The 16,631-nt window shown below is 43.1% G+C and overlaps 1 protein-coding gene across 1 annotated transcript in view; it reads left to right on the forward strand.

Annotated features, from left to right (window-relative positions):
* The window catches only part of ADRA1B (adrenoceptor alpha 1B), a 96,592-nt gene that overhangs the window by 79,213 nt on the left and 748 nt on the right, over positions 1 to 16,631 (forward strand). The window lies entirely within an intron of this gene.

Here is a 16,631-nt window from a genome sequence, read left to right on the forward strand (position 1 = left end):
TTTTTTTTTTTTTTTTTGAGATAGAGTCTCGCTCTATTGCCCAGGCTGGAGTGCAGTGGCACGATCTCGGCTCACTGCAAGCTCTGCCTCCCAGGTTCATGCCTCGGCCTCCCAAGTAGCTGGGACTACAGGCTCAGAAATTTAAGCAGTAGCTGGGACTACAGGCTCAGAAATTTAAGCAGACAACCTCAAAGCTCAATTTTAATAACATTATTTTGTTTCTATTTTACTTATTTCTACTAAAAACATCTCCTTAGCACAAGTGACACTAGTATTTCAACTGTACAGATGACATAAAATTTTCTTCTTAAAATAAATTTTACTGAGTCAAAAAGTGATGGAATGATTTTAAATTTACTTAAATAATAGAAGACTGCAGAAATAGCAAAATCATAATGTAGATATGCTAATCACTGATATTTGAGAAATAGTACACTATTCAATTACTGATGCTACTTCTTGGGAACTGAAAGCAGGACTTACAGCTCTTCAGTCCTTTGGAAATTATAGGCTGTTGGCTGGGCACAGTGGCTCACGCCTGTAATCCCAGCATTTTGGGAGGCCTAGGCCAGCAGATCACTTGAGGTCAGGAGTTCAAGAACAGCCTGGGCAACATGGCAAAACCCTGTCTCTACTAAAAATACAAAAATTAGCCAGGCGTGGTGGCAGGCGCCTGTAATCCCAGCTACTCGGGAGGCTGAGGCAGGAGAATCACTTGAACCGAGGAGGACGAGGCTGCAGTGAGCCAAGATCATGCCACTGCACTCCAGCCTGGGCAACAGAGCAAGACTCTATCTCGAAAAAGAGAAAAAAGAAGAAATTATAGGCTATGGACAAAGCTTTGGCTAAAAACGGATCACAACTGCTTCATCCACTCCACTGTGTCACTTTATGGAGGAACAGCAATGGGCCAGGGAGGCCTGCAGTTTGGAAACTAAAGCTGAGGAGACAGAAAGTGGCTTCAGGTCTAAGACCTTTTTGCAGGCCCTAGGAGTAACTGGGCACTCTGATGTGACTCCATCACAGAAGCCCTCAGCAGGGAAAGGGACGGCAGGGAAGAGAGTGCCCAGTCACTCTCACTGCCTCCCATATTTCACCTATCCTGCAGGGGTGGGAGAATCTTCTAGAAATAGGCCTTCATAAGTTGTGCTCACACTGCTAGTCATACTTATCCTTCCAAGGGGATGCTACTGGCAGTGTCAGTTCCTGTAAGAAATAAGCGTGGTCAAGATGACTCTCAGAGCACCTCCCACAAGCCTTCATGTTCCTTCTCTCATCATTCATCTTATGCCAAGAGCCATCCAGAGCAGTGATTACTAAGGAATCCCAAATGAACATTTCTAAATCGAAGATCTAAAGGGCTGTTCATTATAAGAAATAACAAAAGCAATTCACTGTGCCTTAGACCTTAGGAAAATCTCCCTAGATAAGAAAATGGAAATTTGAGACATTTGAGTTTTCCTCATGTCCTTCAAGTTGATGCCTTGAGAGCCCCCAAGTATTCGTATAGACAGCTGGATTAAGTAGCAAACCAGAGCTCCCTGGGGTGGTTGTGGGGAGAGGAAGGGAGAGGGAGAATCTGAAAGAAATGCTAAAACATCGCTGGGATAAATTACAGGAAAAGTCCATTGGTTTCATTCCTGTTAATATCACTTCTGGGGAGTGGTACTGGGGCTCGAAGTTAGTCTTATTTTAATGCCTAGATTTTTTTAATTGTGTTTTTTTAATAAAGATGATGATAATAAAGGGATATTAATTAGAATGGATGCCAAATTTTAGCCTGCCCAGTATACTTCTGGGGACCCAACCAGCCCCCAGTATAGAGAGACATGTGCCTCACTTCTTAGCCCCACATGGAAGGAAGCCACTGTGGCAGGCATTAGCATCTTCAGTAGTCCCTAAATCATCAGTGCTAAGGAAGTAGTGTCAAAGAAAACAAAAGAGCCAGGTAGATAAATGGCACCATCCTTCGACAGAACTGTAGGCCAAGTGTGCCTTTGGGAACCACAGGCCATCCTTGCCCTTTGAGCCCTTGTAAGTCCTATGGGCTCACGCATGCCCAGCACAACCCACATGGCCCCAGCTCATATGGGAGAAAGCCTAGCAGAGTGGCCACTGGAACAGGGAAGGCATCTGGAGTCTAAAGCTTCTTAACAGCTCCTACAAACTCTCCACCACTTCTCATCCCACTTTCTTCGCATTGCTGGCAGAAGAAATATCTCCGAGGCTTAGGCAAAACATTTGAGGAATAAATGAGAAGTTGCTTTAGTCCCCTCAATTTATACAACCTTCCTAATTGCCTCCATGTCTGTGGTTGTCAGCCACTAATTATTAGGTGTTTCCTCTGTGTCAGCATTTTCATAAACTGTTCCTCTCTCTGGGACATTATAAGCATTTCCTCAGGCTGACTTTGAGGCACTGGACCAGAGCTGCAGCTGAAGAAGGGGGGCTGGGGCTGGGGAGGGCTTAATGGGATATTGAGTCGGTGTGAGTGATTTTTAAGCTGTGAGTCAATTTGGTAGAAAGAGCACTGAACTGCAATCCACTGAAACAGTAATAATAATAATAGCTGCTTCTTGCTCTGTCAGGCACTGCCTAAGTCCTCTGTATCTTCTAATCCTCACCAAAAAACCTTAAATGAAGGACTCAGGGCTCAGAGAGAGTATGTCACCCAGCCAGGAAGAGCTGCGTATCAGTTAGGGGAGTGAGTTTGGCTGCACATAACAGAACACACATAACAGTGGCTTGAACAAATCAAAAAGAGCTGTTTATTTTTTCTCTCATATGAGAAGTCTGGAAGTAGGCAGTCTGGGGACAGTGGGGACAGTATGGCAAATTCACACTGTCAGGAGAGGCCCGTGGCCCTTCTAGAGTTTCCCTCCTCTGTCCTTTAAATGTGGCCATAATGTCCCTCTTCCAGGCAGGAATAAATGTGACAAAGACAAAAGGCACATACAGGGTCAGGTGTGGTGGCTCATACCTGTAATCCCAGCCACTCAGGAGACCAGAGTGGAAGGGCTGCTTGAGCCTAGGAGTTTGAGACCAGCCTGGGCAACATAGCAAGATCCCTCTACAAAGAAATTTAAAAACAAAAAATTATCCAGGCCTGGTGGTATGCCCCTATAGTCCCAGATACTCAGGAGACTGAGGCAAGAGGATCACTCGAGCCCAGGAGCTGCAGGTTGCTGTGAGCTGTGATTGCACCACTGCACTCCAGGCTGGGCAACAAACAAACTGGCCAGGTGTGGTAGCTCATGCCTGTAATCCCAGCACTTTGGGAGGCCGAGGTCAGTGGATCACCTGAGGTCAGGAGTTCGAGACGAGCCTGGCCAACACAGTGAAACCCCGTGTCTACTAAAAAACAAAAATCAGCCGGGCATGGTAGCAGGTACCTGTAATCCCAGCTACTCATGAGGCTGAGGCAGGAGAATCGCTTGAACCCAGGAGGCGGAGGTTGCAGTGAGCCGAGATCGTGCCGTTGCACTCCAGCCTAGGTGACAAAATGAGACTGTCTAAAAACAAACAAACATTCTCCTCCAGTGTGGCAAAAAGAATTTTAAAATCAAATAAAAAATAAATAAAACAAACAAAAGACACATACAGCTGAGTTTGCCCTCTGTTACAGAGATTTCCAGAAAGTCTCATCTCTCTGCTTCTACTGTGTTGTGTGGCCAGTTTTCTACAAATGCCTATTGTGTCACTGGTACTGTGCTAAGATTTTACATATATTATTACATTTATTCCTCATAACAGCCTTGTAGAGAAGGAATTACCAGCCTCTGGGTTTTAGTTTATTCCCTGCTAGGTGGCTAAAATGTCTTAGATAAATCACATTCCCTCTCTGGACCTCATTTGTTCATCTGTTTTATGAGGGATTGGACTAGATAAGGAGATCTTAACTTGGGGTCTACAAACCCCTAAAAGGACAATCGATAAAATTCAGAGGGAAGAGTCATGACTTTAGACAGGGGAAAAATTACATTCTTATCTTCACTAACTTTTTTTTTTTTTTTTGAGACAGAGTCTTGCACTGTCACCCAGGCTGGAGTGCACTGGCGCAATCTCAGCTCACTGCAACCTCTGCCTCATGGTTTTAAGCAATTCTCCTGCAGCCTCCCGAGTAGCCAGGATTACAGACGACCACCACCACAGCAGGCTAATTTTTGTATTTTTAGTAGAGATGGGGTTTCATCATGTTGGCCAGACTGGTCTCGAACTGCCAACCTCAGGTGATCCTCCTGCCTCAGGCTCCCAAAGTGCTAGGATTACAGGTGTGAGCCACTGTGCCTGGCCTCTAACTTTTAACTGAAATTTAGCTTTTCCTTCTTGTATGAATTTAGCCAATAGGCCATAGTAATATTAGCAGAGCTTTTGACCTTGTCACCAAAAGAATATCAGATATTTCATAGCATATTAAGTTGTTTCAGATGACTTGAAATATTGAATATACTCATCACTACTTCAAAATTGTGGTAGCTATTACACCTGCTATATTTAATGTGTTAATAAGGAGGAGTGTGCGTGTGTGTGTAGACAGAATATATAGATACGCAGATATATAGATCTTGCTAATTTTATTGTTAGTATTATAGGAACTGTATTTCAATATAATTTATTTCCTTCATATTCCAGTGTATTTTGTTTTATGCATTTAAAAAAAATTTCTCTGAGAAGGGATCCAGAGGCTTTAGCAGCCCACCAAAGGAGTTCATAGAACAAATGAGATGAAGAACTGGACAGAGATCTCTTTGTCCCTCTGGCTATAAATATAATTCTGTCATAAGCTATCGTGGTCCTCCTGAACAAGTCCTCTCAGTTCTTGATTTCCTCAGTTTTCTCTTCTGTAAAACGGGAGTAATACTTGCCTTGCCTAGCTCAGAAGTAATCTACATGTAAGCACACACGAATGCAGAGCTTATGCATATTCAATTACACAGGGTCGGCTTCTGTAGTGCTGAGTGAATGTTGAGTGTTACTACATTGTTCAACTTTAGACCTATTTCCCAGAGATGCTGATGTTTTTCTGTCACTTCCATGTGAGTGTCCCGCTACAATGATGTATTTTTTTTAGTGCCAGTTTAGGACTGAATTCATATACAATTCAATAATAAAGGGGGAAATGCATCTTAAGTGCACTTGGATGCAACTACTTAAGAAAATAGAAGATAAAATGAGATTTTGCCAATGGGTCTTGTAGCTCCAATTATCTTAGGCTCTTTGAAAAGTTTGGGTCAATGTATTGTGATTTTAAGTTACAGATCAAACACAGTCATTTTGTCTACAACTTCTAAACAGGGATAACTGGACAAAGGACAGAAAAATAAGGAAAGTTGGTTTATCTTGTTCATAATCTGTGTCTTTGGATATCTGTGAATACTTGTTAAATATTCATCTAAAAGTCAGGTTAGGTGGCCATAATTAATGTTTCAAATAGCCAAGTAAAGATCTACAAATATCTCGTTTGTTTGTTTTTAGGACAGACAGGGTCTTGCTCCATCGCCCAGGCTGGGGTTTAGTGATGTGAACACAGCTGTATTAATCTAATCTGTTCTGGTACTGCTATAAAGAAATACCTTACTCTCTCTACCTTTGTAGGAGGGGATCTTGCTATGTTGCCCAGGCTGGTCTCAAACTCCTGGGCTCAAGCAGTCCTCCCACCCTGGTCTCCTGAGTGGCTGGGATTACAGGCGTGAGTCACCACACCTGGCCCTGTATGTATCCTTTTGCCTTTGTCACTTTTCTTCCTGCCTGGAAGAGGGACATTATGGCCACATTTTAAGGACAGTGCAGGAAAACACTAGAAAGGCCATGGGTCTCATCTGACAGTGTGGATTTGACATTTAAAAAAAAAAAAGCGCATATGCCACACACTTTTAAACAACCATATCTCACAAGAACTTACTATTGTGACCACAACACCAAAGGGGGATGGTGTTAAGCCATGAGAAACTGACCCCATGATCCAATCACTTCCTATCAGGACTCACCACCAGCATTGGGGATTACATTTCAACACAAGATTTAGGTGGAGACACAGATCCAAACCACATCAAAAGTTCGTTGCAGCTTCAATCTCCTGGGCTCAAGTGATCCTCCCACCTCAGCCACCCAAGTAGCTGGGACTACAGGCACATGCCTCCACACTTGGCTAATTTTTCATTTTTTGTAAAGATGGGGTCTATGTTGCCCAGGCTTGTCTTGAACTCCTGGCCTCAAGTGATCCTCCCACCTCAGCCTCCAAAACTGCTGGAATTAGAGGGACGAGCCACCATGCCCAGGCTATGAGTATCTTATTCGTTAAATTGTGTTTAAGGAAGTACTTCAAATTATGTTTGAAGTACTGCTGAATGCTTCATAGTCTTTAACTAAAAGACACAGGGTACTGTGAGTAAGGTAGTCTACATGGACAAGCAAGATAGTTCCTAAACAAGCTACTATTTTGATATAGTTTCTTCAAATATTTATGGAAATGCTCTGAGATATTTATGTTGGGGAGGATGTTTGATTTGCACACTGGAAGCTATTCTTTTTTTCTCGTTTTAAGAGAATTTCAGGATGATGCTGGGGTCTGAGTCATATAAATAATCCAGCTAAAAGTCAGGCTTGAGGAAATTTCTATGCTACTAAAAAAGAAAGAAAAAAGAAAAGCCCACTTTTTTTTTTTTTTTTTTTTGAGACCGCGCATCCCTCTGTCACCCAGGCTGGAGTGCAATGGTGCAATCTTGGCTCACTGCAACCTCTACCTCCCAGGTTGAAGCAAGTCTCTTGCCTCAGCCTCCCGAGTAGCTGAGACTACATACGCCTGCCAACACACCCAATTAATTTTCATATTTTTAGAGGAGATGGGATTTTACCATATTGGCCAGGCTAGTCTCAAACTTCTGGCCTCAAGTGATTTGCCCGCATCGGCCTCTCAAAGTGCAGGGATTACAGGCTTGAGCCACTGTTCTGGCCTGAAAAGCCCACTTTTATATATTTTTTTAAAAAACTCAACTGATTATGCTGGGGGCAGTGGCTCACACCTATAATCCCAGCACTTTGGGAGGCTGAGGCATGTGGATCACTTATTTTTATTTTCCTTACACAGGGTCTCACTCTGTTGCCCAGACTGGAGTACAGTGGCTCATTCATGGCTCACTGCAGCCTTGAACTCCTGGGCTCAAGTGATCCTCCCGCCTCAGCCTCCTGACTAGCTGGGACTACAAGCATGTGCTACCAAACCCAGCTGTTACTTTTTAAAAGACAGGCTTTCAGTATTCTACATATGTTAATTCATTTATGCATCCCAGTAGCCCTGGGATGAAAATACTGTCATTATCTCCATGTTATGAACAGAGAATCTGAAGCTTATTTAAGTTAAGGAGCTTGTCGAAGGTGATAGGACTTGTTGGAGCAGAGCTGGGATTCAGTCTTGGCCAGTCTGATACCACAGTTCATCTCTAAAACAGGAGTCAGCACACTGCAGACCATAGGCCAAGTCCGGCCTGATGCCTGTTTTTATAAATAAAGTTTTATTGGAACACAGGCACTGTTGTTCATTTACATGGTGTATGTGGCTGCCTTGTGTGACAACAGCATTTGAGCAGTTGTGGATAACTGGAGTGGTGGAGGGTAGAGTCATCCTCTTTAAAATGTGAGCCCCCAGAGTGGGAACTTCCAAACTGAGATCTCAATCCCCAGAGTGACCTTGTTGCTGAGGAATTTGTAGTTTAGTCAGCTCCCCAAATACCCACTATCTCTGCTTTGACCTGAACAGAGGATGACAAAGAAACCTGTCTCCTTTCTGGCGTGAAAATATTTCCTTCCCCTTCAGAATGAATCTAGAAGAGTTTAGTGAGGGGAATGGCAGCTGAAGGTGTTCTGTGTGGTGCCTGGCACCCAGTCAACACTCAGCAAACGTCCCCTTCCTTCCGACACCTGCCCTTGCCACCTGCTGGACCAAAATTGGCCACCTGCCTGAACTTGCAAAAGTCTGTATATCATGGACACAATGCTTTATGCTTTAAAACCGACATTCACATTTCATATAATAAAGTGAAGGTTGGAAGTAAGTTTCACAACTCAGAATAAACTGTTTGGGTCCAGCTGATGAGTGCGGGGGTGGGGGATGCAGCAAGTGGAATGTGCTAGGTCAGCCAGGTCAGCCATTGCATTATAGTTGAGGCAGTAAATTATCTTTCTTTGTCCAGAAGACCAAGGTGGGGGGCAAAAGGGGAATGAGCACTCAAGTGAGTGGGAGCAGAATGCTTGCCTGGGCAGCCTCTGGATGACTCTTTCCAAGACTGTGTCAGTCTTGGTCCCTCCACCCATCCAACACCAGCATTAAAAGCCTAATCTTTAACCAGGCTCTGAGCCATTTGCCTGACACTGAAAAACAGCTGAGTTTTCCTGCCAAATATATATCCACATTTTTTATAGACATAAATCACCTTCAAGCCACTTCTCCTCTTTGCAGTTAAGGTTACTAAATCTGCCCAGCACTTTTGTTCTTTAGAAGAACATAGACTTCATGGTTAGACTGGGCTTTAAGTCTCTGATCCATTCTACTAACTGTGTGACCTTGAGAAAAACTTTTAACCTCTCTGAGCCTCAGTCTTATCATTTGCAATAACAGTACTTACCAATTTCATCCACCTGTATAACAAATATTTGAGTGCCTATTGTGTGCCAGGCACTGTGAAGAGCTATAAATTTCACAGCAAATAAGACAGACAAGATCCTTATCCTTGTGCATCTTACCATCTAATAGAAGGCGCTGCAATAATCAAGTAAATAAATACTCAAGATTGTTACAGATGATGATAAACGATATGAAGGGGATATAGAGGGTGATGTAATAGAGTGAGCCACTTAAGTGACATTAAGGGAAGACCTGAAGTATGAGAATGAGCAATAACCATGGGAAAAGCTGTTAACGGTATCAAGCTGCGGGAACAATTGAGCGCAAAGGTATGGGGATGGGAAAAGAAGTGTTGTTTTAGGGCCAGGCGTGGTGGCTCATGCCTGTAATACCAACTCTTTGGGAGGCCAAGGCAGGCAGATCGCTTGAGGTCAGGAGTACAAGACCAGCCTGGCCAACATGGTGAAACCCCGTCTCTACTAAAAAAAAAAGTACAGTGGCCGGGCGCGGTGGCTCAAGCCTGTAATCCCAGCACTTTGGGAGGCCGAGACGGGCGGATCACAAGGTCAGGAGATCGAGACCATCCTGGCTAATACGGTGAAACCCCGTCTCTACTAAAGAATACAAAAAACTAGCCGGGCGACCAGGCGGGCGCCTGTAGTCCCAGCTACTTGGGAAGCTGAGGTGGGAGAATTACTTGAACCCAGGAGGTGGCGGTGAGCCGAGACTGCACCACTACACTCCAGCCTGGGCAACAGAGCAAGACTCCATCTCAAAAAACAAAGAAAAAAAAAGTACAAAAATTAGCCGGGTATGGTGGTGTGTGCCTGTAATCCCAGCTACTTGGGAAGCTGAGGTGGGAGAATTACTTGAACCCAGGAGGTGGCGGTGAGCCGAGACTGCACCACTACACTCCAGCCTGGGCAACAGAGCAAGACTCCATCTCAAAAAACAAAGAAAAAAAAAGTTGTTTTAGGAACAGACAGTAGCATAGTGTCAAGAGGGAAGGTGGCATGAGATGAGGTCGGGGAGGGAGGCAGAGGCCCAATTGCATGGGCTTCATGCATCATGGTAAGGACTTTAGATTTTGTTCTAAGCAGGGTGGGAAGTCAGTAAAAGAATTGTACAGAGTNAAAAAAAAGTACAAAATTAGCCGGGTATGGTGGTGTGTGCCTGTAATCCCAGCTACTTGGGAAGCTGAGGTGGGAGAATTACTTGAACCCAGGAGGTGGCGGTGAGCCGAGACTGCACCACTACACTCCAGCCTGGGCAACAGAGCAAGACTCCATCTCAAAAAACAAAGAAAAAAAAAGTTGTTTTAGGAACAGACAGTAGCATAGTGTCAAGAGGGAAGGTGGCATGAGATGAGGTCGGGGAGGGAGGCAGAGGCCCAATTGCATGGGCTTCATGCATCATGGTAAGGACTTTAGATTTTGTTCTAAGCAGGGTGGGAAGTCAGTAAAAGAATTGTACAGAGTTCATATTTTCTTTTCCTTTTTTTTTTTATTTTAATCTCTGAGACAGGGTCTGGCTCTGTCACCCACGCTGGAGTGCTGCGGTGTGATCATGGCTTACTGCAGCCTTGACCTCCTGGGGGCAAGGAATCCTCCTCACTCAGCCTTCCGAGTAGCTGGGACTACAGGCATGTGCAATGTGTGGTACTTGGCACCCAGTCAACACTCAGCAAACGTCCCTCTAAAATAAAAAATGGCTATTTTTTATTTTTAGAAATAAGGTCTCACTATGCTACCCAGGCTGGTCTCAAACTTCTGGCCTCAGACAATCCTCCTGCCTGAACCTCCCAAGGTGCTGAGATTACAGGTATGAGCCACCATGCCCAGCCATGATTCATGTCTTGAAAAGATTGGTTTTGTTGCTTTGTGAAAAGATTATAAGAAACAAGAGAGGCCACGGTTATTGTAAAGATTACCTGCAGTTACAAATGTAAAGTAATGAGCACAGCCCCTGATGCATGCAAATTCTCTATGAATGATAGTTAGTTGTTCTGGAAAGTCTAAGCCTGTCCTGTCCAGTACACCTGCCATTCACCACATGTGATTACTGAGCATCTGGAATGTGGCTAGTGCAACCAAAGTCTTAGATTTCTCATTTTATTTAATTTTCATTAATTTAAATTTAAAATGAATACTCAATTCAGTTACTGGGAAGTATGTTTGAAAAACCTTAGATATATGAATCAATTTTTTAAAGTATAGATTTTATGAAATGTGAACACAGACTCAAGTATTTTGCAAGAAAATTTGATGTCCAAATTGAGATATACTATAAAATACGCACATGACCCCAAAGACTTAGTAAGAAAAAGAGAATGTAAAATAACTTGTTACAGCTGGGCACGATGGCTCACGCCAGTAATCCTAGCACTTTGGGAGGCCAAGGCAGGCAGATCACCTGAGTTCAGGAGTTCAAGAGCAGCCTGGCCAACATGGTGAAACCCTGTCTCTACTAAAAATACAAAAAGTTAGCCGGGAATGGTGGTGAATGCATGTAATCCCAGCTACTCGGGAGGCTGAGACAGGAGAATCACTTGAACCCAGGAGCTGGAGGTTGCAGCGAGCCGAGATCATGCCACTGCCCTCCAGTCTGGGTAACAGAATGAGTGAGACTCCATCTCAAAAAAAAAAAGAAAACTTGATAAACATTTTTACATTGATCACATGCCCAAGGGATATTTTAGACATATTCACTTAAATAAAACATTAATTGCATTTAATAATAGTAAATATTAAATTAATTTTACTTCTTTTACTGTTTTTAATGCCGATACTAGGAAATTTAAAATTCGACCAGGTATAATGGCTCACACCTATAAGCCCAGCACTTTGGGAGTCCAAGGCTGGAGGATACCTTGAGGCCAGGAAATCAAGACCAACCTGGTAAAAATAGCAAGCCCCTCTCTCTACAAAAAAAAAAAAAGAAAGAAAGAAAAGAGGCACGATGGCATTCGCCTGTACTCCCAGTTGCTTGGGAGGCTGAAGTGAGAGGAGGGCTTGAACCCAGGATGTCGAGGCTGCAGTGAGCTATGATTGTGCCACTGCACTACAGCCTGGGTGACACAGTAAGATCCTGTCACAAAATAAAGTAATAAAATATGTGTGGCCCAATACAGTGGCTCATGCATGTAATCAGCATTTTGGGAGGCTGACATGAGAAGATCACTTGAGGCCAGGAGTTTGAGGCTGCAGTGAGCTAGAATTATGCCATTGCACTCAGCCTGGGTGACATAGTGAGATCCTGTCTCTAATAAATAAATAAATTACATATGTGGTTCACATTGTATTTCTATTGGGCATGCTGATCTAAGGGAAAACAAAAATGTAGACATATAAATGCACAGAATGCTAATTCTTGATTATGTCTCATCAGAAATTTTAATTCAAAGATTGGAACTGGGAAACAAAAGCATCTTTTGGAAACACTGTAGGAATGCATAATCTACATCTTAATTATTTATTTATTTTTATTTTATTTTATTTTATACTTTGTTTGAGACAGTCTCACTCTGTTGCCCAGGCTGGAGGGCAGTCGCATGGTCTCAACTGACTGAAACTTCTGCCTCCCAGGTTCAAGCGATTCTTGTGCCTCAGCCTCCCGAGTAGCTGGGATTATAGGCCTGCGTCACCACATCCAGCTAATTTTTGTAATTTTAGTAGAGGCAGGGTTCCACTATGTTGGCCAGGCTGGTCTTGAACTCCTGGCCTCAAGCAATACTCCTGCCTCTGCCTCCCAAAGTGCTGGATTACAGACATAAGCCGCCATGCCCGGCCTTATTTATTTTTATGTACATCTCACTCTCAAGGAGTTATTTTAGCATCCCTGACTGTTCCTGGATTTTAGACCCTCTTTTGGCAAACTCAAGAAGTGCAACCCCAGGGGAAATAGAGAGGATGGAGCTCAGGACTTAGAGGGTCCCAGAATGTAAGGTTTTATCCCCAAAACCAACTGGGCTCAATACCCTACGGTATTAGTATATCTACTTTGAGCATGGAAAGGACTGAGTCAGTCTAGCATAAGTGTAAATCGCTAAGTCCAGGGAATGTAGTTGCACAGAGCTTCCCAAAAGTTTGCACAGTATATGCATAAGTCACTAGGGAGGCAGGAGTGATTTCTGTCTCTGCCTGCAGACTTCCTGCAAAGCAATTTATTTTAAGTTAAAGACACGTGCCAGGGCCTGCACTAAGTGTTTTAGGTTTGTTATCTCTTTTATTTATTTATTTAGAGATGGAGTCTTGCTCTTGTCACCTAGGCTGGAGTGGCACGATCTCAGCTCACTGCAGCCTCCACCTCCCAGGTTCAAGCAATTCTCCTTCCTCAGCCTCCCAAGCAGCTGGGATTATAGGCACGTGCCACCATGCCTCGCTAATTTTTGTATTTTTAGTAGAGACGGGGTTTCACCATGTTGGCCAGGCTGGTCTCGAACTCCTGACCTCAGGTGATCCACCCACCTCGGCCTGCCAAAGTGCTGGGATTACAGGTGTGAGCCACTGTGCCCAGCCTCAGGTTTGTTATCTCTTTTAAGCCTCAAGAAACTTTATGAGGCATAAGTATCACTGTTACATCCATACTATATTACCAAGATTTGATGGCTTGTCCAAGATCACATATGTGGTAATAGACAGTCTGATTCCAGAATCTATGCTCTTAACAACCATACTAGACAGCAACCCAGTTGTCATGCCAGTGACCCAAAATACCACCCTTGAGGAAGAGACTCCTTCTCTTTTATCCTTCATTAACCAGTTACGCTGAGACTTACTCATTTCTTCCTAATCCCTATCCTGTTTCCAGCACAGAGCTGGCCACAAAATAAGTGGGCAACGCCTTACTGATTGAGTGATAGACATGTGTCATTAAGAAACCACTGAGCTGCTCCCCGCCAACAAAAAAACACTGAGGAAAACTGGTTCTTTTGCTACTTTGTCGATTTATTGCTATACCCACCACTGGACCTAGTACAATGCCTAGCGTGTATTCATTATTCAATAATTTATGTTCAGCACCGATTCTTTCAACAAACTTGAGTGCTTAGTTCCCTATCTGGGGGGTGTGAATGAAAGCTTCACAAATACTGCCACTATTAATAATAGTAGTAGTAAGTAGTAGTCATTAACAATAGTAATAATAAAATCACTATTAGTAGTTAATCATAATAATGATAATATCTGTGAGATCTTCATTAATAGTAATAATGATTACAATAACAACAAACATTTATTGAGTACTTACGGTGCTAGGTGCTATTAATATTAAAGCGGCTGGATGCAGTGGCTCACTCCTGTAATCCCAGCACTTTGGGAGGCCAAGACGGGCAGATTGCTTGAGCTCAGGAGTTTGAGACCAGCTTGGGCAACATGGCAAAACCCCATCTTCACAAAAAATACAAAAATGAGTCAGGTGTGGTAGTGAGCACCTATAATCAGTCCTAGCTACTCGGGAGGCTGGGGTGGCGAGGCTTGCTTGAGCCCAGTCAAGGCTGTAGTGAGCCGAGATTGCGCCACTGCACTCCAGCCTGGGTGACAGAGCGAGAACTTGCCTCAAAACAAATTTTAAGTATTTTTTCTATCTTGAGCATTTCATTTTCTGTGTTTTAGATAAGACATGACACCATTTAATTCTTACAACAACCCTGTAATTCCAAAAGTGTCAGTATCTACTTACTCAACTCAGAGAGCTGAGTGGCCAGTGTTTTGGCCATAAATTTCTGAAATAGGATGTTCACTGATCCCTTACAATTGTAAACAGGGCAAACATGGTCTCTGCCCAGGGAAAATACAAACAGAACCACCCTCTGAATCAAAAACATTTCTTGTCCTTTTACAGGATAGTTGTAAGGACTAAGAAATAAAATCTTCATGTTTCCAGGAATGGATGAATTGGCTTCCATCATTAAAAATGTGTTTCTTGCTTTATGTTCTATATATACTTAAACAGCATCCAACTACTTATTGTTCCTAAAAATGCTTCTGATATTTGTATGCTCCAGATTCCATGTCCTTCTACCTATCCTGGTTTTTTTTGCCCCCCGCCCCCACTAAGTGAACTATTCTTCTTTATACAGCCTAACTCGAGTATCCTATTACTGAAGACCTACCAAACTGCATCAGTTGCACTTTGATTCCTTTTGGCATAAAAAGAAAGGCAGATTGCTCTTCTTTTGGGCTCAGTAACTTCTTTATTTCCCTTCTCCACTCCCCCACTAGTCTGTGAGCTCCTGATGATAGGGAAGGGCAAGGATTGTGTCATTAGGCTTTCTGTCCCCGGCTACTGGCACAAGACCTGCAATATAATATTATTGTTGCTAATATTCATTAAACACTGTGCCAAGCCCTGTGCTCCTCATTTTCTATATATTTTTTCTCCCCTGCCCCGTACTCCTTGTCTTCTAGATATTTTTTTCTCCCAACAAGCTTGTGAGGTAAGTACCATTGTTACCCATCCCAATTTTTACATATGAGGTAAATGTATACATTAAAAAGTTGGCTGGGCCCTGTGGCTCACATCCGTAATTCCTGCATGTTAGGAGGCTGAGCCGGGAGGATTGTTTGAGCCCAGGAGTTTGAAACCAGCCTGGGAAATGTGAGAACTTGTCTCTTAAAAAAAAAAAAAAAAAAAAAGTAAAATAAAAACCTTAGAAGCGTAAGTAATTGGCCCCAAAATCACACTGCTACTCAAGTGGCAGAGCCTGAATTAGAACTCAATAATGAAATAAGCCACCTAAAGCATTTTTCACAGCATGTGGTGCTTAATAAGCATATAGTCTGTGAACATTAGCAATGGGAATTATTGTTCAAAGTTGTACAGCTCATAAAGAAAGCTGAGACTGTAACTCAAGTTTTATGTATTTACTTTCTTATTTATTTAGCTCCAAAGTTTACAGCCTTTCCATTATATCAGAATTGAATTAACAGGGCCTCTAACCATTTGCTTTTTTTTTTTTTTTTTTTAACACAGACAGAGCCTCCCTCTGTTGTTCAGGCCGAAGTGCAGTGTCGTAATCACAGCTCACTGCAGCCTCTGACTCCTAGGTTCAAGGATCCTCCCACCTCAGCCTCCTGAGCAGCTGATACTACAGATATGCACCACTGTGCCCACCTAATTTATATACACACACACACACACACACACACACGTATATGTATGTATACAAAGAGACGGATTTTTGCCATGTTGCTCAGGCTGGTCTCGAACTCCTGGCCTCAAGAGATCCTCCCATGTCCACCTTCCAAAGTGCTGGGATTACAGGCATGAGCCACCACACTCAGCCTCCATTTATACTTTTTAGATTCTGGGTGTATTTTTTAAAATTCAAAAATATTAAAACCAAAAATATGATATATTTTTTGTTTTCTTTTAGTATATAAAGCTTTCAACTTACAAAAAATATAACTGTATGCATAACCTCATTTACATGGAAATTCAAAAACCAAGTTTCATACTCTCTCTGAAAAAGTCTCTTCCAGCTATCTATCTCTGCAATAGGTTCTGTGAATTACAGAAAACGAATTAATCTGCTGTCATTGCTGGTTACCTGTCTGGCTACCTTGAAGATGGGTACCATATTTCAATTCTGTGATCCCAGCACAATGCCCACTGTCTAATAAACATTCAATGAACATTTCTCGAATGAATGTATAAGGCAACCACTTTTGGTCTCAGGGTTCCCTTACACTCTTAAATATTATTGGCCGGGCGCGGTGGCTCAAGCCTGTAATCCCAGCACTTTGGGAGGCCGAGACGGACGGATCACGAGGTCTGGAGATCGAGACCATCCTGGCTAACACAGTGAAACCCCGTCTCTACTAAAAAATTACAAAACACTAGCCGGGCGAGGTGACGGGCGCCTGTAGTCCCAGCTACTCGGGAGGCTGAGGCAGGAGAATGGCGTAAACCCTGAAGGCGGAGCTTGCAGTGAGCTGAGATCCGGCCACTGCACTCCAGCCTGGGCGACAGAGCGAGACTCCGTCTCAAAAAAAAAAAAAAAAAAAAAAAA

This window comes from Rhinopithecus bieti, unplaced genomic scaffold, assembly GCF_001698545.2.
Source record: "Rhinopithecus bieti isolate Rb0 unplaced genomic scaffold, ASM169854v2 scaffold_15146, whole genome shotgun sequence".
NCBI classification, from domain to species: Eukaryota; Metazoa; Chordata; class Mammalia; order Primates; family Cercopithecidae; genus Rhinopithecus; species Rhinopithecus bieti.